The 25,592-nt window shown below is 50.8% G+C and overlaps 1 protein-coding gene across 4 annotated transcripts in view; it reads left to right on the top strand.

Moving 5' to 3' along the window:
* Positions 1–5,966: 5,966 nt before the first annotated feature.
* Positions 5,967–25,592, top strand: part of sema4ba (sema domain, immunoglobulin domain (Ig), transmembrane domain (TM) and short cytoplasmic domain, (semaphorin) 4Ba) — a 670,779-nt gene continuing 651,153 nt past the window's right edge. For 3 of the 4 annotated variants that reach the window (XM_072468710.1, XM_072468707.1, XM_072468708.1), the window contains exon 1: positions 5,967–6,189. The gene's annotated coding sequence lies outside the window, so the exon portion shown is untranslated. The remainder of the gene's footprint in view (positions 6,190–25,592) is intronic. The other variant, XM_072468709.1, reaches the window with a different exon arrangement.

Below are 25,592 nucleotides of genomic sequence, written 5' to 3'. Positions count from 1 at the left end.
TTCCCACCTCTAGGTCCGGGATGCGTCCTAGCATACGCCTCATAAAATTGGCATCATCCCAGTTCGGGGCATATATGTTAACCAAGACCATCGCCTCCCCCTGTAATTTGCCACTCACCATCACGTATCTGCCCCCGCTATCCGCCACTATGGTCTTTGCCTCAAACATAACCCGCTTCCCCACTAGTATAGCCACCCCCCTGTTTTTCGCATCTAGCCCCGAATGAAACACCTGCCCCACCCATCCTTTGCGTAGTCTAACCTGGTCTATAAGTTTCAAGTGCGTCTCTTGTAACATAACCACGTCTGCCTTAAGTTTCTTAAGGTGTGCGAGTACTCGTGCCCTCTTTATCGGCCCGTTCAGCCCTCTCACATTCCACGTGATCAACCGGGTTGGGGGGCTTTTTACCCCCCCCCTTGTCGATTAGCCATCCCCTTTTTCCAGCTCCTCACCCGGTTCCCACGCAGCTGTGTCCCCCCCAGGCGGTGCCCCCCCGCCCACCCCACCCCATTCCGGCTCCCTCCTCTCCCCAGCAGCAGCAACCCAGTAACTCCCCCCTCCCAACCCCCTGCTAGATCCCCCACTAGCGTAGTTACACCCCCCATGTTGCTCCCAGAAGTCAGCAAACTCTGGCCGACCTCGGCTTCCCCCCGTGACCTCGGCTCGCACCGTGCGACGCCCCCTCCTTCCTGCTTCCCTATTCCCGCCATGATTATCATAGTGCGGGAACAAAGCCCGCGCTTCCCTTTTGGCCCCGCCCCCCATGGCCAACGCCCCATCTCCTCCACCTACCTTCCTCCCTCCACCACCACCTGTGGAAGAGAGAAAAGTTACCGCATCGCAGGATTAATAACATAAAACTCATCTTTCCCCCCCTTTTTCCCCCCTCTTCGCCCCCCATACTCGCCCCACCACTTTGTTTCAAATGTTCTTTTTTAATAACCCGCTTATTCCAGTTTTTCTTCCACAATAAAAGTCCATGCCTCATCCGCCGTCTCAAAGTAGTGGTGCCTCCCTTGATATGTGACCCACAGTCTTGCCGGTTGCAGCATTCCAAATTTTATCTTCTTTTTGTGAAGCACCGCCTTGGCCCGATTAAAGCTCGCCCTCCTTCTCGCCACCTCCGCACTCCAGTCTTGATATACGCGGATCACCGCGTTCTCCCACCTACTGCTCCGAGTTTTCTTTGCCCATCTAAGGACCATCTCTTTGTCCATAAAACGGAGGAATCTCACCACTATGGCTCGAGGAATTTCTCCTGCTCTCGGTCCTCGCGCCATCACTCGGTATGCTCCCTCCACCTCCAGCGGACCCACCGGGGCCTCCGCTCCCATTAACGAGTGCAGCATCGTGCTCACATATGCCCCGACGTCTGCTCCTTCTGCACCTTCAGGAAGACCAAGAATCCTTAAATTATTCCTCCTCGCGTTATTCTCCAGCACCTCCAGTCTTTCCACACACCGTTTATGGTGTGCCTCGTGCATCTCCGTCTTCACCACCAGGCCCTGTATATCGTCCTCATTCTCGGCAGCCTTTGCCTTCACGACCCGAAGCTCCCGCTCCTGGGTCTTTTGCTCATCCTTTAGCCCTTCGATCGCCTGTACTATCGGGGCCAACAGCTCCTTCTTCATTTCCTTTTTAAGTTCTTCCACGCAACATTTCAAAAACTCTTGTTGTTCAGGGCCCCATGTTAAACTCCCACCTTCCGTCGCCATCTTGGTTCTTGCTTGCCTTCCTTGCCGCTGCTCCAAAGGATCCACTGCAATCTGGCCACTTCCCTCTCCTTTTTCCATCCGTTTCCAGGGGGGATTCCCTTCTGGTTTACCGCACAGTGCTTCTAGCCGTTAAAATTGCCGTTGGGGCTCTTATTAAGAGCCCAAAAGTCCGTTCCACCGGGAGCTGCCGAAACGTACGACTTAGCTGGTCATCGCCGCACCCGGAAGTCCCCTCCAGCAAAATTAACCGCCGTGCAATCAGAGAGACGAAGGCCAAGACATCGGCCTTTCTCCTCTCCATGAACTCCGGCTTCTCTGAAACTCCAAATATCGCCACCAAAGTGTCCGGGTCCACTCCCTCCTCCACTACCCTGGCATAGACCGCAAACACTCCCGCCCAGAATCTTCCCAATTTTTCACAACCCCAAAACATGCGTGCGTGATTCGCTGGCCCCCGCCCACACCTCTCAAACTCATCTGCTACCTCCTGAAAGAACCCACTCATTCTCGCCCGAGTCATATGCATCCTGTGCACCACCTTAAACTGTCTCAGGCTCATCCTTGCACAAGAGGAGGTCCCGTTTACCCTACGCAGTTCCTCACTCCTTACTCCCCAATTGATCTACCCTCCCAAATCTGCTTCCCATTTCCCCTTGATCTTCAGCACCCGCTCGCCTCCCTGCTGCCCCAGCCACTTGTATATATCCCCAATTCTTCCCTCCCCTTCCACATCCGGAAGCAGCAGTCACTCCAGCAGGGTGTATCCCGGCAACCTAGGGAACCTCCTCCAGACCTTTCGCACAAAGTCCCTAACCTGCAGATACCTGAACTCACTCCCCCTCGGCAGCTCTACCCTCTCCCTTAACTCCTTCAGACTGGCGAACCCTTCCTCCAAATACAGATCCCTCACCTTGACCAGCCCCACTTCCCTCCACTTCCTGTATACCCTATCCATCCCCTCCGGCTCAAACCCATGATTCTCGCACAGTGGTGTTAGCACCGACATCCCTTCCACCCTAAAATGCTTCCTCAACTGATTCTATATCTTCACCGTGGACTGCACCTACTCAGAGTCATTGGCAATGCTGCCGTCACCATAGCCCTCAAACTAGACCCCTTACAAGATTCCTCCTCCATCCTAACCCACTCTACCCCTTCTCCTACCCACCATCGCCACACCTTGTCCACATTCGCCGCCCAATAATAATGAAGCAAGTTCGGCAACGCCAACCCCCCCCCCCCCCCCCCCCCCCCTGCTGTCTCTGCCTCTGTAGCAGGGTCTTCACCACCCTCAGCACCTTCCCTGCCCATACAAAGTCAGAAATGATCGTGTCCACTGTCCGAAAAAAGGCCTTTGGTATAAAGATCAGGATAGATTGAAAGATAAACAAGAACCTCGGCAGAATATTAATTTTCACCACTAGGACCCTCCCCACCAGCATTAGGTGCAGTGTATCCCACCTCTTAAGATCCTCCCTGGCCTCCTCCACCAGCTTCGTTAAAACCTCTGTCGTTCTAGTGAAAACAGTCTGAGTCTGTTCAGCCTCTCCGCATAGCTAACACCCTCCAGACCAGGCAACATCCTGGTAAACGTCCTCTACACCCTCTCCAAAGCCCCCACTTCCTTCTGGTAGTGTGGTGACCAGTATTGTGCGCAATATTTCAAGTGCTGAGGGACAAATTAAAAGGGGCAGCCCGTTAGAATCATAGAATTTACTGTGCAGAAGGAGGCCATTCGGCCCATCGAGTCTGCACCGGCCCTTGGAAAGAGCACCCTAAGTAAACCCATACTTCCAACAACCGATCCCCACACTGCCACCCTATCCTTGTAAACCCACCTAACCGTTTTTGGACACTAAAGGCAATTTAGCATAGCCAATCCACCTAACCTGCACATCTCTGGACTGTGGGAGGAAACCCACGCAGACATTGGGAGAATGTGCAGACTCTGCACAGACAGTGACCCAAGCCGGGAATCGAACCTGGGGCCCTGGAGCTGTGAAGCAACTGTGCTAACCATTGTGCTATAGTGCCTTAAATGGGTAAAATGGTAAATGGGTACTGCCTTAAACAAAAACAAAAAAATGACACTTAAAACATTAAACTGAAATGTGATTAAAAGGGTCAATAAAGCACCCCAGACCTTGTGGCACCCACTGGGATCGGTAGAAAAGAAGCCAATTGAATCCAGTTTAAAGCAGCATGTGTCTTGTTCAATTGCCTGAACTACCTGAAGCAAAGCCACGCTGTTATATTCAACGACAGGTCAAAAGAATTTTTGTTCTTGACCTGGTGAATTCTTTCCCTGTATCCTAATGCGCACCAGGACCCACTCATCCATTTTCTTGTGCCCACTGAATTACAACGCAGGCACGTCCACTTGTGACTTTAAAATTCTTGGCCTGGTTTTCAACTCTCCCCATGGGCTGATCCTTCCTTGTCATTGTGAGAACCTCCAGCTCTACAAAACTCTGCGCTATCTGCACTCTCATTTTCGCCTCTTTATTATCCTCGATTTTAATTGTACCGCCACTTGCAGCCGTAGCTTCAGCTGCCTAGGCCAGTGTTCTTCAAACTTTTTTTCCGGGGACCCATTTTTACCAACCAGCCAACCTTCGCGACACACGCCGGCCGACCTTCGCGGCCCACGCCAGCCGACCTTCGCGACTCACGCCGGCCGACCTGCGTGACCCACCATTTTCTCTTACCTTGTTTGCTGCTGACAAAAATGGAGGAAATAGTTTTGGGTCCCTTTGGCCCTCGTACCCGCTCCTCCAGTGGAACCTGTTGGATGAAGGTGAAGCCTTCCGGTGTCGGAAAGTATGGAGTCTCCATCTGTCCAAAGTTCTGCATTTTTTTCCTGTAAAACTTTATCAAATAACTTGTAAAAAATAAAATAAAATGAGTAAAATAAATGAAAAAAATGAATAAAACCCCTCCGAACTTGTAAAAAAAATAAAAGGAATAAAATAAATGAAAAAAATAAAAATTAAATTAATAAAATAAATGAATAAAAACCACTACAGAAGTTGTAAAACAAAAAGCTGCAACCGTTTAAAAAAATAGCGGCCGCACTGCGCATGCGTGCCCGATTAACGGCGCGCATGCGCAATGCGGTCGACATTTTTTAAAAAAACATGTTCGCGGCCACTTGCAGCCGGCGTTATGAAAAGCCGGCTGCTGCGCGGGGATTTGCGCGAACGGCTCCGCGACCCTCCCGAAACCCGCCCCCGACCCACCCGCGGGTCGCGCCCCCGACTTTGAAGAACACTGGCCTAGGCCCTTAGCTTTGGAATTCCGTCCGTCTAGTCTGCCTACTCTCCCATTTCCCTCTCTCCCCCTTTAAGAAACCAACCTTGCTGCCCAAGATTTCCCTTCTTTGGCCCAGTCTTATATTTTATTCAACAGAGCTCTTTGGGACGTTTTCTTAAGTTCATAGAATTTACAGTGTAGAAGGAGGCCATTTGACCCATCGAGTCTGCACTGGCCCTTGGAAAGAGCATCCTACTTAAGACCACACTTCCAACATATCCCCGTAACCCAACCTAACGTTTTTGGACACGAAGGGCAATTCAGCATGGCCAATCCATCTAACCTGCACATCTTTGGACTGGGAGGAAACCGGAGCACCCGCAGGAAACTCACGCAGACACGTGGAGGATGTGCAGACTCAGCACAGATAGTGACCCAAGCCGGGAATTGAACCTGGGACCCTGGAGCTGTGAAGCATCTGTGCTATCGTACAGCCCACGGTTAAAGTTGTTGATTTGGGCTGGATGGTATTTTTATTTCCTTTCAGCTGGTACTGTAGACTGGAGAACACATACAATGCGTGGACTGTGCGTGTGAATATTATTTATAGTAAGAAGTCTTACATTACCAGGTTAAAGTCCAACAGGTTTGTTTCGATGTCACTAGCTTTCGGAGCACTGCTCCTTCCATTCACCTGAGGAAGGAGCAGTGCTCCGAAAGCTAGTGATTTGAAACAAACCTGTTGGACTTTAACCTGGTGTTGTAAGACTTCTTACTGTGCTCACCCCAGTCCAACGCCGGCATCTCCACATCAATATTATTTATGATCACTATTTCCACTATATAATCCTGACCCCATACTGCTGCAACTTCTCAAGCTTGCTGGAGTTGGTGTGACTGCCTTTGAACAGCAAGGGGAGCTCCAGGCTAGTTTAACACAGCACTTTTGGGCAAGGGGAGGTGGGTGCTGTCTCAGGGAAGCTGAGTGGTGGGGCCAGTTGACTGATCTTGGCTCTGGACAGAGATGGTGCGCTGGCTCCTCGGTCCTCATTTGACCTGGCCTTACCCGCTTGTTATTATTTTTTGAAGGTTGACTGCAAAAAGGTCCCGGGTCCGACAGCTCGCAAAGAACCTGCCCCCGCAGGAAAAGGAAAGGGGGCATTTCAGCATCCAACCGCTGGAAACGAGGGGCTTCTTCCAGAGCCGAAAGGTATGCTAAAGGTGAGGATTGCAAACTTTGCTCTGCGTGTGAACTGTTCATTGTATCAACACCGATATTCCCCGGGAGCCACAATGAACCGTGAGTGGTAATTGCAAACATAAAACGGCAGGTTCCCCGGCTGGAAACACCGCCCTGTGTCTTGTCTCTGATCTTTTTTCTTCCTTTCTTTAAGATGCAATCGTTATTTTTTTCTTCTTGTATTTTTTGACGGTGCACTTTTTTGCAGTTAGCTTTCTGCACGGTTTCATTCATTGTCCTTGAAATAATTGCAACCGCTCTCTCCGAAATGGCCAAGGCGTAATGTATGTTTTAAATTGAAAATATCATTATTATTATCTTGCGGTAAGAAACAAATGTTTTTAAAGGCGTGGAAGTGTTTTGTCTTGCAATGCCACATATTCGGTGCGTAAACCTTTCTTGTGGAGATTACTGTCAAAAGTTTATTAGGGACCTATCCCAAATCCTATTGTCAGTGCCAAACCAAGCCAACACACACATCATTCAATGGGAATCACATACATTCGGGATTGTAGAGTAAGACAATGCATGTGTAATGAACATGTAAGGACCTGTATCCAGTATAAATCAAACCAGGAATGGTAGCTAGACAGACTTTGTATATTTGTACATCATGTAAAAAGGTGGGATCTCTGTCAGTTCATGCTGTGAATTATTTAAATTAGGGGCAAGTCTTAGAGTGGAAGCAAACTACTGCCGATGCTGAAAATCTTAAATAAACACAAAAATGCTGGATAGGCTCAGTGTGTACAGAGAGAGAAACGTTTTAAGTCCATATGACTTCTTCAGATCATAGAAGGGTCCCAGCACCAAGGAGGCAGTGGCCTAGGGTATTGTCACTGGACCAATAATCCAAAGTCCCGGGGTAACGGTCTGGGGACGTGGGTTCGATTCCCACTAGGACAAGATGATGAAATCTGAATTCAATCAAAGTCTGGAATTAAAAATGAAGACCATCTGGTTCACTAGTGCCACATAGAGAAGGGAAAATGTCATTCGCATGCATGTTGGCTCCAGACCCACAACAACGTGGGCAGCACGGTAGCATTGTGGATAGCACAATTGCTTCACAGCTCCAGGGTCCCAGGTTCGATTCCGGCTTGGGTCACTGTCTGTGCGGAGTCTGCACGTTCTCCCCGTGTGTGCGTGGGTTTCCAAAGATGTGCAGGTTAGGTGGATTGGCCGTGATAAATTGCCCTTAGTGTCAGTGGCACTGTAAATTCTATGATAATCTATGAAATCTGTTCACAATGTGGGGACACATGTGTTCACGCATGGGTGAGGACACACATCAAGGTGTTCCAATGGTGCACTGTGTATCTTGGTAGAAAGGAGGAAAGATGTCCTGTATCCACAGATCCTGGAGAACCTAGGTTTCTCTTTGGAACTATGGGTGAGAAAGCATTAACTGCCCTCAGGGATGGACAATAAATGCTGAGCCTAACAATGCCCACGTCAATGAATTTTTAAAAAAAGAAGCCGTTCATGTCAGTGTTGATTTTTGGTTCCACTTGCCTGCACTTTTTCCCCCACAGCCTTGCAATTTTTCTCTTGCCCCTTTTTTTCTGCCATCTGTGATTTAGAGTCTTGTGGGTTCAATTCCCATGCCAGGGACATGAGCACAAAATCTAGATTGGCATTCCAATGCACTGTTGCGGGTGCTGCCATTTGGATGAAACATTGGAACAAAGTCCCAGCTGCCCTCTCAGGCGGAAGAAAAAGACCCCTTGGCATTAGTTGAAGAAGAGCAGGGGCGGCATTGTCCCCAGTGCCTTGGCCAATATTTATCCTTCAACCAACCCATAAAGCAGATTAAAATAAGCAAAATACTGCGGATGCTGGAATCTGAAACAAGTGCAGACATTCTGACAAGAGTCGATGGACTTGAAGCATTAAAATTGAAAGATGCTGGCAGACCTGCTGAACTTTTCCAATCTCCTCTGTTCTCGTGTCTAAAACAGATTACCTGGTCATTACCGAATGCTGTGTTTAGGAGTTTGCTATGAACAAATGGTCTGCTCTGTTTCCTACATAACAACAGTGACTACTTCAAAAGTATTTCATTAGCTGTAAAGCCCTTTGGGATGAATTTGTTTCTTAATGAAAAGACATAACCTCTCGGTCACAAATTAATGATACACATTCGTTTGAGATAAGATTCCCCCCTTTTATTTTAAATTGGATTTCTTTCTTCCTTACGTGACCTTTTGGACTCTTGGGGCATTTAGGACATGATCCTTGGCCAAGAGACCAGCCTCACTGGGCTTTGCCAGTTGCCACTTTGAAACTAGCAGCAGGGGGATCGGACCTGGCACGACCAACGAACCCTTTCTTTTTCACCCCTCACCCTGTGGGAAGGCATTCAATTTCTGCTTCATCGTAAAAAGTTCACTGGGACCAGGCAGCCAGTGGTATATGGGAGCGATGGAACAAGTTAACCTCCAGTAGTACTCCTCGCTATTTCACAATTCCTACCCCAGAAAAGTCCTCGGATCCATCCCATCTTGCCATGGTCTCCCTGTGTTATTGAATCCAATAACTATCTCGCTCAACTTTCAATGTCCAATAATGCAATCAAAGTCTTTGTCTTTCGGAACAGCAGAACTCCGAACCTGAAGCTATCTGGTAGGAAAAAGGCAGATAAACATATCATCACCCATGCAAGTTGTTAATCTTTTAAAATAATGATTTTAAATCTCTGCTGAACTTGGACAGACCAGTATGTAAGTGATGTGAATTTCAGGGTCATGGGGGGGTGGGGGGGGGGGGGGGGGGGTGCGGGGTGGTAAACTGGATAAGCCCTAAACACAGGTATAGGGTTTATGATGTGTGGTTACCTGTTTCCTGTTTGATGTAATACAGGGGGCATGCCACCTTCGTACTGCCCGCTCATTATCATGATTGCTGTGTGCAGGCAGCTCTAATTGCTCTGCTAATTGGCTGGGCGTATCAGCAGGGGTCTCTGTGGTTACTTGCCAACTACTTAGGGGAGGCGATGGCATAGTGGTATTACCACTGGTATTGTCACAGGACCAATAATCCAGAGACCAGGTGTAATGCTCTGGGGCACTCTGGGGTCCTGTGTTCGAATCCCACAATGGCAGATGGCCAAATTTGAATCCAATAAAAGTCTGGAATTAAAAGTCTAATGATGACCGTGATTGCCGATTGTCGTTAAAAATCCATCTGGTTCATTCATGTCCTTCAGGGAAGGAAATCTGCCATCCTTACCAGGTCTGGCCGACATGTGATTCCAGACCCACAGCAATGTGGTTGACTCTTAATTGTCCCCACTGGAATGGTCTAGCATGCCATGCAGTTCAAGGGCAATTAGGGATGGGCAACAAATGCTGACCCAGCCAGCAACATCTACATCCCAAGAACAAATTTTTAAAAACTCAAGAAGGGGTAAGTTGTGGCTTCCAGGGGCACAGACATCATTGGGAATAGTACTGTGCGTCAAGAACAATGTCCAGCATGGGTGAGGACACACATCAAGGTGTTCCAATGGTGCACTGTGTATCTTGGTAGAAAGGAGGAAAGATGTCCTGTATCCACAGATCCTGGAGAACCTAGGGTTCTCTTTGGAACTATGGGTGAGAAAGCAGTGGGAACAAATCCGCATGGAGCTCAGTGTTAGAAGTATAGCCCTCAGGATCTGGATTCAGTGTTGCAAAAAATCTTAAAGGCTTCACAAGCGGGCAAGGTCAATGTATACATCTTCAAGTGCCATGTTGCATCAACACAGACACAGCCCCTGCTTATGTCACCGCCCCTCCCCTCCCCCATCACATACTTACCTTTTGATCAGACTCATACGTGGCTGTCATAGCATCACCTCACCCTTCCATGCTTAGCACTGCTGCAGGCCTCACCCACATTTCACAGCTTGCAAACATTGCCCGCTATTCAATTGCAACAGCCACCTCACCTGAACATATTGCATAACTTTAATCTCTCTTGCGCAACCAGAGGCAGCAGGAACTAACTGTCGGTGAAGGTTCTGCGTGTATGTCCTGACACCACAGAGGTGGTGCAAACCATTATGGGAAGGGCGAACGCAGAGGCTACGATCAGCGGCATGGCTGAATCCATTGAAGATGATGGTATCCTCAAAAATAATGCTTCTTCTCTCATCCCACTGCCCCCTCACTCTTCTAACTGGAAGGTGCGGACGCTGCAAGCGTTGCGCCTCTTACTTCCCCTTTTCCTTGCATCAGATGCTTACTCTGGTGCCTTTTACTTTTCAAGATGCCTGAGAACTGCAACATGGCGAGGCAGTGGGGGAAGACCAAGCAGACACTGAGGATGAAGACACACTATCATTTGATTTCACAGCCGCTGCCCCCAGCTCAGATACTGACGCGGCACATATCTTGGAGAGCATAGAAGTGGGATCCGCATGTAGGAGACATGGGCATAAGTGTCCTGTTGCCAGGCCAGGTGCCAGTTCCCCAGAGGGTGAGGCCACTGAGATGAGGACTTCGGTGGGCCAGCTTGGAGACAGATCCTGATGGATGTGCACTGCAATTCATTCTTGCAGTAGGAAGCCTGTCAGAAAGCTTTCGTTCGGACCATGGAGGAGTTCAGCACCAACTTTGGCGCGATGCTTTGCATCCTTTCCAGTGTGGAAATGGTGGCCAATTCCATTAGCACACATGGACCCAGCCACAATGCAGCTTCTGATGATCAATGTCTCAGCTTTCATTGCAACTCCAGCAACAGCCACCCTCCGCCTTAGCGCCAAAGTGGAAGCACAGACTGCTGTTGTGTAAGCTCAAATGGTTGCCATCTTGGCTCTGGATTACAGTGTGCAAAGGAGTTTACAGGAGGTCACAGCAGTCCAGCAATCTGTCCTCCAACAGATTATAATGAGGCACTGGCAGGGCGAGTGTCAACAGCTCCGTGGAACGTAACACACACACACCTGCAATACCTTTTCAGGATGACAGCGTTTGGGATCCCACTCACACTTTGCCAAGCAGTCAGCCGACCAGTTCAGGCTGGTTAGACCAGTTAGTCATGTCAAGATGGTACAGTGTGAAGCCTGAACGTCTAGGCCCAGAGCTACTCGAGATCAGCCTCTAAAGTCATCTGCAGTCTCCTTAGAAAGTGTTATAACCCGCATGAGACTTACGGGGTTGGAGCAATCAGTCTCCCCGTGAGTCTCGCCGAATACGAGTTCCCCCGATAAGGAGGTGGGGAACCCAAGGACAACACTGATTGAGTTTGTGTATAAAGTCGGCCAAGCGTGGCACCGACAATTCAGACCCAGCTGGGATCTGATGTAGATTGGAAATTTAATCGTGTTGCAATAAACCAAGTTTTCTTCAGATCTTCTCGATTCGGACCCGTTTGTGGCCTGCAAAAGAAGGTCAGCAACCTTCTACCAAACATGCTGCAGCCATGTGTAGAAACATGAGGTCAGGCAAAGGCTCCTGGGAGGCTGGCATCAAGGGAATGCATAAGGATGATTAAATTTGTTTTGCATGCAATATGGTACGATTTAATTTATAAATTTGGTTTGGAATGTGAATTTTGTGTTGTCTTTTATTTTTCCATTGCCAGCAAGAGGATCATGTGATGGTCAGTGACAGAAAAGGTAGGACCACCGCTGAATGGGAAAATTGGGATTGAGGTGACTTGTGTCTGATACCAAAAGAGTTAATACTTCACGTAGAGGTCGGGGGGGGGGGGCGGTGGCTGTTGGCCACCTCCTTTCCTCTTTCCCCTCTTATGTCGTCTCCTCCTCTTACTCCCGTCCTCCTCCTTCCTCGAGCGCCTTCTCCTGCTTCATGCTGCCCCTGCTCTTTATCCCAGCTATGCTGTAGCACCAGGGAAATGTCTACTGGTTCACGCATGTCTGGGATCAGGCACCGCTGCGGTGCAGTTTTGAACCTTGAAACAACAGTGGAAAGCATCAATTACGTGTAAAATCATAGCAACATCCAGAAGAAATCAGTCAACCACTAATCTATAAGTTGTTGATCTCTATAAATAGCTCTGGTAGGGGACCTTCCAACTGTCCAAACACGAGTTCAGCTGTGTTTGGTCATGATAGGGTGTAGGCTGGAGGGTTGAAATCCAAAATGGTACCCCTGGTGTTAAATCAGCATCACACAGTGAGAGGGGGCCGGTTTAGCTCACTTAGCTATATAACTGGTTCGTGATGCAGAGCGAGGCCAGCAGCATGGGCTAATTTCCCGCATCGGCTGAGGTTATGCATGAAGGCTTCCGCCTTCTCAACCTTGCCCGTTGCCTGAGGTATGGAGACCCTGAGGTTAAACCACCAAAGGTCAGCTCTCCCCCTCAAAGGGGAAAGCAGCCTATTGTCATCTGGGACTATGGCGACTATACTATATTATACACAGCGATAACAGGATCTGCCTGCTCTGCACACTTCTAGCGGACTTTAGCTCCTAATGTGTGTGTTGTGCGTGTATGCATGCCTGAATGTGTGTTTGCGTGAGTTACCAAACCAAAATTCTCACGCTCAGTATTTTTAAATATAAACCTTGGAACAAAAAGTAAATGATCATCCATAAAAACCAAGATTTTTTAAAATCACAGCCTGTGCATAATTTTCTGATTTGTGAACTCCACACTCCTGTCTCTGGTGGAGCTGAATAAACACGAGTGAAATCTCGAAGGGAAATCTCTTTGGCTCGAGGGGAGAAATTTAAATCTTCGCCTTCAAGCCAGTTCCTCGGCTCGCGCCACTGAACCGTGACCAGTTGCATATTAAAGCTAAGTAGGTGCCCAGGAATCTCTATGCTCCTTACAGTATTTGATCACACAGTCTTTTCATCACAGAAACGGGCTGTTCAGTCCAACTGGTCAAGGAGAGTGTTTATATTTTACACAAGACTCCTCCCCACTTGCATAATCTTTTGTTCCTTTTTCCCCTCGTGTTTATCTAGCTTCCCATGGGAGACATCAATACTATTTACGTCAACCACTGCTTCTGGTGAGAATTAATAATCATTGACACACAAGAATTACAAATCACATAATACAGTTGTGCAGAGTGAGCACTATCATAGCATAATCTCTGTCTGTTCTTAAGCTTACAATCTATAGCCTTGTGTAATATTAATTGCTTTTCATAGAATTCCTACAGGGCCAGCCATTCGGCCCATCGAGTCTGCATCGACCCTCTGAAAAAGCACCCTGCCTAGGATCACTCCCCTGCACTATCCCTGTAACCTACCTAACCTTCACATCTTTGAACACAGTAAGTGGCAATTTTATCATGGGCAATCCACCGAACCCGCGCATCTTTGGGAGGACGTGCAAACTCCACACAGACAATGACCCAAGGCCGGAATTGAACCCAGGTTCCTGGTGCTCTTAGGCAGCAGTGCTCGCCACCGTGCTTCCTGCTTTTGTTGACACTTTTGATGATCAAACCTTACCAAACCCACAAATTTTATATTGTAGAGAGGCCTACCCGTTCTGTAGCTGGGATACTTTAAAAAAAAAAAAATTTTTATTAAAGTTTTCACAAAATATCAACAACAAAATGTAAAAGGAACCCAATAGAATTAAATACAAAACAAAACAAAACAACCCCGTGCCCCCCTCCCCCCTACACATAAATAATAAATTAACACCCGCCAAAACACATAGCAAACATAGCAAATATATACACCCCCTCAGATCCCCCAGTATAGACAAACAAAAATAGAATAGAACACCCCCCCCCCCCCCCCCGGGTTGCTGCTGCTGACCATTGTCTACCGTCCTGCCAGGAAGTCCAAGAACGGTTGCCACAGCCTGAAAAACCCTTGCACCGATCCCCTTAAGGCAAATTTCATACTCTCCAATTTAATAAACCCCGCCACATCGTTGATCCAGGATTCCACGCTTGGGGGCCTCGCATCCTTCCACTGAAAAAGAATCCTTCGCCGGGCTACCAGGGATGCAAATGCCAGAATACCGGCCTCTTTCGCCTCCTGCACTCCTGGCTCCTCTGCCACACCAAATATTGCGAGCCCCCAGCCCGGTTTGACCCTGGATCCTACCACCCTCAACACCATCCTTGCTACGCCCTTCCAAAATTCCTCCAGCGCTGGGCATGCCCAGAACATATGGGCGTGGTTTGCTGGGCTCCCTGAGCACCTAACACACCTATCCTCACCCCCAAAAAGCCGGCTCATCCTTATCCCGGTCATGTGTGCCCTGTGCAGCACCTTAAACTGTATGAGGCTGAGCCTCGCGCACGAAGAGGAAGAGTTCACCCTCCCAAGGGCATCTGCCCACACCCCCTCCTCGATCTCCTCCCCCAACTCCTCCTCCCACTTACCTTTCAGCTCCTCCACCAAGGCCTCCTCCTCCTCCTGCATTACCTGGTATGTTGCCGAGATCTTCCCTTCTCCAACCCACACCCCCGAGAGCACCCTGTCCTGTACCATGCGTGGCAGCAGCAGCGGGAATTTCACCACTTGCCGCCTGGCAAACGCCCTTACCTGTAGATACCTAAAGCTGTTCCCCGGGGGAGCCCGTACTTCTCCTCCAGCTCACCCAGGCTCGCGAACTTCCCATCCACAAACAGGTCCCCCAAACATCTTATCCCTGCCCTGTGCCACCCCGAAAACCCTCCATCTATTCTCCCTGGGACAAAGCGCTGGTTCCCCCGTATCGGGGTCCACACCAAGGCCCCCACTTCCCCCCTGTGCCGCCTCCATTGCCCCCAAATTTTGAGGGTAGCTGCCACCACCGGGCTCGTGGTATACCTCATTGGAGGGAGTGGCAGCGGCGCCGTTGCCAGCGCCTCCAGACTCGTGCCCTCACAAGACGCCGTCTCCAGCCTCTTCCATGCATCCCCCTCCCCCTCCATCACCCACTTGCGCACCATCGCCACATTGGTGGCCCAGTAATACACACAGAAGTTGTGCAGCACCAGCCCCCCCCCATCCCTACTCCGCTCCAGGAACACCCTTCTCACCCTCGGAGTCCCTCGCGCCCACACAAACCCCGTTATGCTCCTGTTGACCCACGTAAAAAAGGCCTTCGGGATAAGAATGGGGAGGCACTGGAACAGGAACAAAAACCTTGGGAGCACCGTCATCTTGACTGACTGCACCCTACTCCCCAGGGACAGCGGCAACGCTTAAACTCCTCCTCCATTTGCTCCACTAGCCTCGTGAAATTAAGTCTATGCAGGGGCTCCCAGCTCCTGGCCACCTGGACCCTCAAATACCTGAAGCTCCTCTCCGCCCTTTTTAGTGGGAGCTCGCAAATCCACCTCTCCTGGTCCCCTGGGTGACCCACGAACAACTCGCTCTTCCCCATGTTGAGCTTGTACCTTAAGAAATCCCCGAACTCCCTGAGGATCTTCATTTCCTCCGGCATTCCCCCCACCGGGTCCGCCACATATAGCAGCAAGTTGTCCGCATAGAGCGACACCCTATGCTCCTCCCCGCCCCGCACCAACCCCCTCCAGTTCCTCGACTCCCTCAGTGCCATAGCCAGGGGTTCAATCGCCAGTGCGAAGAGCAGGGGAGACAGGGGAAACCCCTGCCTCGTCCCTCGATGCAACCAAAAGTACTCAGACCTCCTCTTGTTCGTGGCCACACTCACATTCGGGACCTCGTACAACAGCCTAACCCACCTGACGAACCCCTCCCCAAACTTGAACCTCTTCAGCACCTCCCACAAGTACCCCCACTCTACCCAATCGAAGGCCTTCTCAGCGTCCATCACCACCACTATCTCCGCCTCCCCCTCCCTCGCCGGCATCATAATAACATTCAGGAGCCTCTGCACATTCGCGTTCAACTGCCTCCCCTTCACGAACCCCATCTGGTCTTCGTGGATAACCTGCGGCACACAATCCTCAATTCTCGTGGTTAAGGCCTTCGCCAGCTCCTTGGCATCTACGTTTAACAACGAAATCGGCCTGTAAGACCCACACTGCAGGGGATCCTTGTCCCGCTTCAGGATCAAGGAGATCAGTGCCCGGGACATCGTCGGGGGTAAAGCCCTCCCTCCCTTGCCTCATTAAAGGTCCTAACTAACAGCGGGCCCAACAGGTCCATATATTTTTTATAGAACTCGACCGGGAAACCGTCCGGCCCCGGTGCCTTCCCCGCCTGCATGCTTCCTATCCCTTTGATCAGCTCCTCCAGCCCAATCGGGGCCCCCGGTCCCGCCACCAGTCCCTCTTCCACCTTTGGAACCCTCAATTGGTCCAGGAAACGGCCCATTTCTCCCTCCTCCCGTGGGGGCTCGGATCGGTACAATTCCTCGTAGAAGTCCCTGAAGACCCCATTGATGCCAACCACACTCCGCACCACGCTCCCTCCCCTGTCCTTAACTCCCCCGATCTCCCTAGCTGCGTCCCGCTTCCGAAGCTGATGCGCCAACATCAGGCTTGCCTTTTCCCCATACTCGTACCCTGAGTTATATCTGGGGGAAAGGCAATTATGATGCGATGAAGCAAGACTTAGGATGCATCAGATGGAGAGGAAAACTGCAGGGGATGGGCACAATGGAAATGTGGAACTTGTTCAAGGAACAGCTACTGCGTGTCCTTGATAAGTATGTACCTGTCAGGCAGGGAGGAAGTGGTCGAGCAAGGGAACCATGGTTTACTAAGGCAGTGGAAACACTTGTCAAGAGGAAGAAGGAGGCTTATGTAAAGATGAGACATGAAGGTTCAGTAAGGGCGCTCGAGAGTTACAAGTTAGCTAGGAAGGACCTAAAGAGAGAGCTAAGAAGAGCCAAGAGGGGACATGAGAAGTCTTTGGCATGTAGGATCAAGGATAACCCTAAAGCTTTCTATAGATATGTCAGGAATAAAGAATGACTAGGGTAAGAGTAGGGCCATTCAAGGACAGTAGTGGGAAGTTGTGCTTGGAGTCCGAGGAGATAGGAGTGGTGCTAAATGAATATTTTTTGTCAGTATTCACACAGGAAAAAGACAATGTTGTCGAGGAGCATACTGAGATTCAGGCTACTAGACTAGAAGGGCTTGAGGTTCATAAGGAGGAGGTGTTAACAATTCTGGAAAGGGTGAAAATCGATAAGTCCCCTGGGCCGGATGGGATTTATCCTAGGATTCTGTGGGAAGATAGGGAGGAGATTGCTAAGCCTTTGGCCTTGATCTTTACGTCATCTTTGTCTACAGGAATAGTGCCAGAAGACTGGAGGATAGCAAATGTTGTCCCCTTGTTCAAGAAGGGGAGTAGAGATAACCCCGGTAACGAGAGACCAGTGAGCCTTACTTCTGTTGTGGGAAAAATCTTGGAAAGGTTTATAAGAGATAGGATGTATAATCATCTGGAAAGGGATAATTTGATTAGAGATAGTCAACACGGTTTTGTGAAGGGTAGGTCGTGCCTCACAAACCTTATAGAGTTCTTTGAGAAGGTGACCAAACAGGTGGATGAGGGTAAAGCAGTTGATGTGGTGTATAGGGATTTCAGTAAAGCGTTTGATAAGGTTCCCCATGGTAGGCTACTGCAGAAAATACGGAGGCATGGGATTCAGGGTGATTTAGCAGTTTGGATCAGAAATTGGCTAGCTGGAAGAAGACAAAGGGTGGTGGTTGATGGGAAATGTTCAGACTGGAGTCCAGTTACTAGTGGTGTACCACAAGGATCTGTTTTGGGGCCATTGCTGTTTGTCATTTTTATAAATGACCTGGAGGAGGGCGTAGAAGGATGGGTGAGTAAATTTGCAGATGACACTAAAGCCGGTGGAGTGGTGGACAGTGCGGAAGGATGTTACAAGTTACAGAGGGACATAGATAAGCTGCAGCGCTGGGCTGAGAGGTGGCAAATGGAGTTTAATGCAGAAAAGTGTGAGGTGATTCATTTTGGAAGGAATAACAGGAAGACTGAGTACTGGGCTAATGGTACGATTCTTGGCAGTGTGGATGAGCAGAGAGATCTCGGTGTCCATGTACATAGATCCCTGAAAGTTGCCACCCAGGTTGAGAGGGTTGTTAAGAAGGCGTACGGTGTGTTAGCTTTCATTGGTAGAGGGATTGAGTTTAGGAGCCATGAGGTCATGTTGCAGCTATACAACACTCTGGTCCGGCCGCATTTGGAGTATTGCGTGCAATTCTGGTCGCCGCATTATAGGAAGGATGTGGAAGCATTGGAAAGGGTGCAGAGGAGATTTACCAGAATGTTGCCTAGTATGGAGGGAAGATCTTATGAGAAAAGGCTGAGGGACTTGAGGCTGTTTTCGTTAGAGAGAAGAAGGTTAAGAGGTGACTTAATTGAGGCATACAAGATGATCAGAGGATTGGATAGGGTGGACAGTGAGAGCCTTTTTCCTCTGATGATGATGTCTAGCACGAGGGGACATAGCTTTAAATTGAGGGGAGATAGATATAAGACAGATGTCAGAGGTAGGTTCTTTACTCAGAGAGTAGTAAGGGTGTGGAATGCCCTGCCTGCAACAGTAGTGGACTCGCCAACACTAAGGGTATTCAAATGGTCATTGGATAGACATATGACGATAAGGGAACAGTGCAGATGGGCTTTAGAGTGGTTTCACAGGTCGGTGCAACATCGAGGGCTCAAGGGCCTGTACTGCGCTGTAATGTTCTATGTTCTATGTTCGTCGACCGCCCCCTGGTACTTCCTCCACTGCACCTCCGCCTTCCTGGTGGTCACCAGGTCGAATTTGGCCTGGAGGCTGCGCCTCTTCCTCAACAATCCTTCCTCAGGCTCTTCCGCATACCTCCTGTCTACCCTCACCATCTCCCCCACCAGCCTCGCCCTCTCCCCCCGCTCCCTCCGCTCCTTGTGGGCCCTAATGGAGATCAGCTCTCCCCTCACCACCGCCTTCAGTGCCTCCCATACCATCCCCACTCGGACCTCCCCGTTGCCGTTGGTCTCCAAGTACCTCTCTATACTTCCTCGGACCTGCTCGCTCACCTCCTCGTCCGCCAACAGCCCCACCTCCAAGCGCCACAGCGGACGCTGGTCCCTCTCCTCCCCCATCTCCAAGTCCCCTCAATGCGGGGCGTGGTCCGAAATGACTATTGCTGAATACTCGGTATCCTCCACTCTCGCTATCAGCGCCCTACTCAAAATGAAAAAGTCGATTCAAGAATAAGCCTTATGGACATGTGAGAAGAATTAAAATTCCCTAGCCCCCGGCCTTGCAAACCTCCAAGAGTCCACCCCTCCCATTTGGTCCATAAATCCCCTTAACACTCTAGCCGCCGCCGGCTTCCTACCAATCCTAGACCTGGAGCGATCCAGTGCCGGATCCAACACCGTGTTAAAGTCTCCCCCCATTATCAGGCCCCCCACTTCCAAGTCTGGGATCTGACCCAACATACGCCGCATAAAACCCGCATCGTCCCAGTTCGGAGCATACACATTGACCAGTACCACCCTCTCTCCCTGCAACTTACCACTTACCATTATGTACCTACCGCCATTATCTGCCACAATGCTCGACGCCTCGAATGACACCTTCTTTCCCACCAAGATTGCCACCCCTCGATTTTTGGCATCCAGCCCCGAGTGAAACACCTGACCTACCCACCCTTTCCTCAGTCTTACCTGGTCTGCCACCTTCAGGTGTGTCTCCTGGAGCATAACCACATCCGCCTTGAGCCCCTTCAGGTGCGCGAACATGCGGGCCCGCTTAACCGGCCCATTCAGTCCCCTTACATTCCAGGTTATCAGCCGGATCAGGGGGCTACCCGCGCCCCTCCCCCGCCGACTAGCCATGACCCCTCCTCGGCCAGCCATGCGCCCGCACCCCACACCCGGCCCGTTCCCCACAGCGGCATACCGCCGTCTCGACCCACCCCCACTCGCTCCAGCTCCTTGGCCTTAGCAGCAGCAACTCGATTCCCCTCCCCCCCCCCCCCCCCCGGGGCTAGGACCCATCCTAGCTGGTTTACTCCCCCCATTGCATTTCCACAAGTCAGCTGACACCTGCTGACCCCGGCCACTCCCGCCTCCCCTTCGACTCCCCCCATTGTGTGGCACACCCTCCGGCCCAGCGCCACCCTCCCCTCCTCCGGCGCTCCCAACATTAACCCCACCAGGACCATCCGTCCTTCCCCTGCCCACGCCCGAGGATGAAGAGGATTTCGGCACGCTCCCGGAGTCACCGAACATCGGGCTAGCATCGGCATCGCCGCCACCATTACGTCGCTCCCAGCAGAACATCAAGGCACTGGACCGGTTGAACCTCTAACTGGTCCACCGGACTTCAAAAGACATTTTCTTTCTGTTCAAATACTGTAAATATAGATTCATTGCTGTATATAGTTCTCCACCACCCCCGCCGGACTCAATTTTAACAGGGAGTGAATGTAGTAAACCACTGTTGCACCTATATTAGGTGATGCAAGGTGGGATCTGTACTACAGGTTCGCCGGTATTCCCTGCCTGCTGGCTCCGCCCAGTAGGCGGAGTATAAATATGCGTGTCCTCCGTTCAGCAGCCATTTCGCCAGCTGCTGTGGGAGGCCACACATCTTAGAGCAATAAAGCTTCAGTTGTATCCAACTCTAGTCTTTGTTCAATTGATCATGCATCACTGCACAGACTTGTCTCTTTCTGAGGTCACAAAGTATATGTGCTCTAAAAACTGGACTGTTGATATGAATCAGCTTCATTCCCGTTCTAGCTGAAGCCGGAATTCTCGGTCCAACCTGACATTGGAGTGTGAGCCCTTTGGTGGAGGGAGATTTGCTACGTGTTCAAAAAGTCCGGATTCACACTGGCCGAGTCTGGCAATGCCGTGAGGTCACTTCCCACCGATCTGACCTAGTGTGTGTCTGAGAAGGTGCGTGAGGACATTTACCGTAATGATTCCAGGGATGAGGGATTTTAACTACAAGATTAGGTTGGAAAATCTGGGCTTATGCTCCTTAGAGCAGAGAGGGGTAAGGGTGGGGACGGGTTTGAGGGTCTGTGCAGACTCCACTGGCCGAATGGCCTTCTCACTGTAGGAATTCTAGGTGTACTGAATTCTGAAGAACTTTGATAAATTACGACAGGGGAGTCAATAAGGTTGACAAAGAAAAGCTGTTCCCATGAATGAACGGTACACGGACTAGGGGCCTAATAATTTCAGGTATTGGCCAAGAGATACAGAGGCTTGAGAAAACATTTTTACACAGCGAATGGTAATGACCTGGGACCCACTACCCCCAAAGCGGAGATGAGCAATGATTTTAAAAGGGAGTTGGATGTGCACTTGAGGGAAATGAATCAACAGGATTGCAGGAATAGAGAGAGGAAATGGGAGTGATTGGATTGCTCTACAGACAACTGTCTTGGACTCAGTGTACTGAATGGTTTAATTATAATGATGGTGTGACGCATTAAACTACATATATTGGTACAGTTATCTGTGCAATTAAACCCAAGGAAGAGATCTGTGCTGACTCAAATTTTAAAAGAAATGTTAATTTATCTGCAGCTGAAAGGTCATCTTTGCGAGGCATCTTCTGTCGTCGCTTTGATTAGTTGCTTGTCATGTTGTATAATTAATGTTCTAATAGGGCTCCAGTTGTAACAAAACAATGAGTACTTTAAGGCCAACAAAGAAAATATTGTGAACGAGGCCTGTTAGGATTACAGCTGCGGCATGTTGTGTGTCTGCTGCTGGACATGTTGCAGTATCACTTCACACTGTCCTGAGAGTTATTGAGCCAAGCCAACAGGGGAACAAAATAAATCACAGATCCTTACTGTCCACAGCGTAACTCGCAATTTTAACTTAGGGCAGGAATCCGGCCCGGGGGGGGTGGGGGGGGGGGGGGTGGGGGGAGGAGGGGGGGAGGGGAGGTGGGGGGGGGGGGGGGGGGGAGGAGGGGGGAGGGGAGGTGGGGGGGAGGGGGGGGAGCCGAGGAGAGGAACCAAAACGGGAGGGGGAGTGCATGGGGTTGGAGGGGGGGGGGGGGGCACGAACATTTGGCCCTCCAGCTCCCTTTGAGCGTGTGCCCCCGGAAGATCTTAATTCCCCAGCCTAACAAGCATACTCACATACCGGTTCTGATCATGGAGCTGGTAGCAATAATGTCAAATGGACGACCATTAAACTTGAACCCAACAAATTTACCGTCAGACTGAGGCCCTTTCTGCACTTTGCTAGACATCACGCCGAAATCGCGAAACGCGATTGGCCGGAGAATCGGCTCCGTCGCTGAAATCGGCGTTGATCCCCTTTTTGTGGTGATTTCCAATTCACTGGATCCCCCAACTCGACGGAATCGCGGCGCCTGCAGCACGTCCTGTCCTGGCGAGTCCCCTCAGGTGCCCCCCCCGACCGATTCTCTGAGGCCCCAGCGATTCTGCGGCCCGGATGGGCCGAGTTCCTGACGGCATGGTTCTAACCACCAATAGAAAATCGATCCGGCGTGTTGGCTGACTGGGCTGCGGGAGGAGGTTGGGGTTGGCGTGGGGGGCACTACAGGCTCCCGAAATTGACATTGGCCATGCGTTCTGCGAGGGGTGGGGGCCCACCAGGGTCATAGGGAGAGAGGTGAAGTGTGGGGGGGGAACAGGCTGAGCAGTCGGGGAGCCCCGGACATGACAGTGTGGTGCCCATGCAAGGAGCGCTATTACGGCGATCATCTTGTTGGTCACCTACCCCGGCCTCTGTTTGAACACTGAGGAGATGGCCGTATGGGTGGGTGCCCCCTGGGTGGGTCCCCCAGGCCACCCCAGGCCATCTCACTCAACCGGTGGCGCCCACTGGGGGGAACCACCCAGGGCCACACCAATGGCAGGCCCAGTGAGGGCAATGCCATCAAACGTTGGCCCTGGCAGCAGGGACTGGCGGAAGGAGCGGGGGTGGGGGGCATGCATAGCTGGGCCACGTAGTGCCCACCGGGGCTACCATGTAGCCCATTGCACCCTGTCGTGCATGGGTCCATCCCCCTATGGTAACATCTTCTCCCTTCACCCCCTGCAGATCATGTTTGGTCACCACACAGCGATGTTGGCCGCCATGTCGGGGGCCCCTGCCCTGCATGCAGCCCTGTGGCAGCGTCAGCGCAGGCGGCTTAGAGAGGAGGCGGAGGCTGCAGCAGAGGAACGGGCTGCAGAGGGGCAGCTGGTAGCCGCCCAGGCTGGAGGTCCGCCTGCCCGACAAGCCGAGGTGGAGGAGGAGGAGGAACAAGGTGAGGAGGAAGAGGAGGAGGGGGGCGGTTCCAAGGAAGCGCTTGATGTACCGGCCCCACATGTCCTTTGAGGAACTCCTGGACTGGGCGTGCAACAGGAGACTGTGGATGAGCCGGAAGACTGTCTGACACATCTGCCACATGATGGCACACCTGGCACCGCGTAGGAGTGGGGGAGGACACCTGCTACCGGTGGCCATCAAGGTGATGGTCGCCCTGAATGGTTACGCGACAGGGTCGTTCCATTCGCCGGTTGGGGACCGGTCCGGCACCTCGCAGGCATCGGTGCACAGGTGCACCCATGCCGACACTGACGCCTTGTATGCCCTGGTGGTCCGGTACATCCAGTTCCCTGTGGACCGAGCCCACCAGGATGCCCGGGCAGCGGGCTTCGCTGCCATCGCCGGGATGCCCCTGGCCCCTTGTGTAGAGCTTCGCTGGATGGAGAGGTCAGACTAAGAGGAAGGTGGGGAATTAAAATGACAAGCAACAGGGAGCGCAGGGTCATGCTTGCAGACACAACAAAGGTCTTTCACAAAGCAGTCATCCAGACTGTATTTTGTCTCCCTACTGTAGAGGAGACTACATCACGAGCTGCAATATGCAGCCGTCACAGGCAAGATGGTGCCGCGCAGAGCAGCACCGCGACTTAGGGACGGGGAGCTCGAAGCCCTCCAGGACGCCATGGAGGAGAGGAGGCTGGTGTTATATCCCGAACCGGGATTCTCTGAAACGGCGGAGCGACTGGCGGCAATTCTCTAGTCCGCGGAGAATCACGGGAAGATGTCGGACCAGATCACGGGTCTGACGCCCCATTCTCTGCCCCCGCGCCAAGCGCGATTTCGGCGCGGAGACTCGGAGAATCCCGGCCCCCCTTTTTGACAATTAATCCTTTCAGACCTCCACCCTATCACAGATCTTCCCTTTTGTCTTTCCTTCACACCCTTTCACATAAAACCTATTGGGAGGGATTCTCCATTGGCTGACGCTAAAATCGGGAAACGCGATTGGGCGGATAATAAATTCCGACGCCAAAATCGCGGCAGGCGACGATTTGACGCCAAATCACAATTCTCCAGTGCCTCGACAGCGATGTCAATACGGTCCGTGAAGCACATACAGTAAACACAGTTTGCATATCATTAGCGGGTCTGACCCTGTATTCTCTGGGGCTTCCGCAATGCTCCGCCTCCGATGGGCTGGGTTCCCGACGGCGTGGTTCACTTGTGCATTTAAAAAGTGTGAAGCCGGACTTGTGGCTGCTGAGGGAGAGAGAGAGGGGGTGCGGAAAGTGTCCAACATCTCCACAGTGTGCTCACAGTTGTGCTGCTGGCTGGGGAGTGGGGGGTCCTGCCAGGGCTGGGGGAGTAGCGGGGACTGGCCAGGTGGTGGGGGTGGACATGCATGGAACACCATTGCCCCAGCCGGACAGGCAGCCTTGCAACTGCGCATGCCGCTGGCAGCCCCATTGTGAACTTAGGGCCACGGGTTATCTAGGGATGGACGGGCTCCAGTGCAACCAGTGCCATGTTGTTGGCGGGGGTGAGTGCGTCTGGGGATAGTAATGTGTGCACATGGCTGCAGCTTGTCCGCCTCCTCTGTATCATTCACGGACCTGTCAAATGCCGCGTTACTTTGAATTGGAATCGATCGTGTTCCCCGTGGTGCCAGTGCTAGCCCCTCCACAGTAGCTGAATTGATCCAGGTTCGGCGCCAGTTTTGCTGTCGTGAAAGTCCACGAATCCTGCCTCAGCATCAACACTTAGTCTGAGGAGCGGAGAATCCCGCCCTTACATTTCGAATCGTCCTCAGTTCTGACTAAAGGTCACTGATGTGAAACTTTGACTCAGTTTGTCAGGTGGCCTTCAATCCATATCTTCTAATGACTGAACTCCCTGACCATGGCTAATAGTTTTTCTTGATTCAGCACTTCAAAGCCATTCATAATTTTGAACACTGCTATCAGTTCTCCTGCTGCATTTCTTTTTGAAAATAATGAGTTCAGTAACTCTATGGTGCTGTCAAAATACCATGAAACCCTTGTGATTAAATTTAATTCGAATTTAAATTTCACAGAGTTTGTGGATATAAAGAGATCAGTATAAAAAAATGTAAATTTCAATGAAATGGATTTAAAGAAACCAGTAAAAAAAATGTAAATTTCAATGAAAGTTAATGTCACTTCAAAGCTAGAAACCAATATATGTTCTCAAAAGCATTAAATTGAAACCTGCAGCTGAAATAATTTTGTAATAACTAGAATCCGCTCGGA

This window comes from Scyliorhinus torazame, chromosome 12 (genome assembly GCF_047496885.1).
Source record: "Scyliorhinus torazame isolate Kashiwa2021f chromosome 12, sScyTor2.1, whole genome shotgun sequence".
Lineage (NCBI taxonomy): Eukaryota > Metazoa > Chordata > Chondrichthyes > Carcharhiniformes > Scyliorhinidae > Scyliorhinus > Scyliorhinus torazame.
The sequence above is the reverse complement of the archived record's forward strand: the minus strand, read 5'-3'. Positions and strand labels throughout refer to the sequence as shown.